This window comes from Amblyomma americanum, chromosome 2, assembly GCF_052857255.1.
Source record: "Amblyomma americanum isolate KBUSLIRL-KWMA chromosome 2, ASM5285725v1, whole genome shotgun sequence".
In the NCBI taxonomy this organism is placed as follows: domain Eukaryota; kingdom Metazoa; phylum Arthropoda; class Arachnida; order Ixodida; family Ixodidae; genus Amblyomma; species Amblyomma americanum.
In genome coordinates this window covers 129,738,122-129,739,588 of record NC_135498.1, presented here as the reverse complement: position 1 = coordinate 129,739,588, position 1,467 = coordinate 129,738,122, and positions in this window count along the sequence as shown.

The window sequence follows — 1,467 nt, the reverse complement described above, 5'->3', positions numbered from 1 at the left end:
TGAATCCCCCTCATGACCCCTCAAGCAGATCGGCATGAACCAACGCCACCTAGAGTAATTCTTCCAGGCCGGACTGCTCCCGTGGCCACATGACCAAACGTAATTATTGTGGGGCCGTCGTCTACGGCACGGCGGCAGCTGCAGTGGGCCAGTGGCATGCTTGAGCGTGCGTCCGTCTTGCCGTCAAACGCGCGTTGTCACTGAAAAACGCGGTCGTTTGCTCGAATATTTCAGTGCGTGAACCGCAACGGCGACTGACATCGGTGTTTATTGCGTGTTATGTGTGCCGAATAGGGCTGTGCAGAATTAGAACCAATTGGTAAATGCCTAGAAAGTGTTGTGTGCCGCCGTGCAAAGGAAATTACGAGACAGGCCCAAGGTGCACGTTTTCTCGTTCCCTAAAGCCGACGAAACAAGAAAAGCTTGGATACGTTCAACTACGCTCGAAAACCTGGTCGTGTCAGCCAACTCCAGGTTAAGAAATTTTTGATGCATATTCTTTTCCGAGTAGGTTTGCTTCCACCCTTAGTCTTGCAAGCTGTTGAAGGTGGGGATCGGTGTCGCTTCTCGACGCAACCTCGGTTAAGACGACGCCCGCTCCGACCCGGACAAGAGTGCCGCTGAGTGAAGGAGTTCGTTAGTGGAGAAAGAAAACTTGGCTTTAACTACATATTTACAAGCATGTGGGTTCAGAAGTGAGCTGCTTCAACTGCGCCCGTCGTCCAGATTTATACACTTCTTTCCTAAATTCTCTAGGTTGGGGACGCCTTCGCCATGGTAGGAGTGGTCGAAATGTTTCACTCGCACGCACAAACGGACACCTGTGCACACATGGACACGCCCCTGGCATAACTTCAGCCCGAGAGAGAGGGGGACGCTGTCGGAGTCCGCCCGGGCCACGGTAGGTGACGTTAGCCGGCCCGCCAAACTCCCACGGTCGGCGACCCTTATTCTTCATTCGAAGAATCCGACGTGCAGAGCCGAAGTACCAGGTCGTGAGATAAGCCATATTAGTTATGCCATTAGCGAGGCCGGCGAAGCCTGTGGACAAACGGCTGCGGCGGCATTGGAGACTTCCGAAAGAGACTTGCTCCCACGCTGGAGCTCTTGCTCGTTCGAATCCTGGGAAATCAGATTGGTTGTGCCATTAGCGAGCACGGGGAAGGTTTGAAGATGCCGTGGCTGCTTGCTGGCGGCGGCGGCATCGGGTACTCCTGGAAGGGGATTTAAATTCTCAGAATCCTGCTCCCCGTTTGGTCCTTAGCCACGACTGGGCGAAGCGCGTTAATGGCACCACGCTGACACGTGGCGAGAGTTGCTGCCTCGGTGGCACATCTCGAGACCTGCTGGCGCCAGTCCTAAGAAAGCCTTGCTTAAAACTATTTTGTGGAATGTAAAGGATAAATACGTCGCGCATAGCCTGCAAAGTCAAGTAGCCGTACTTAGGATATATTTCTTTTGTTTAGG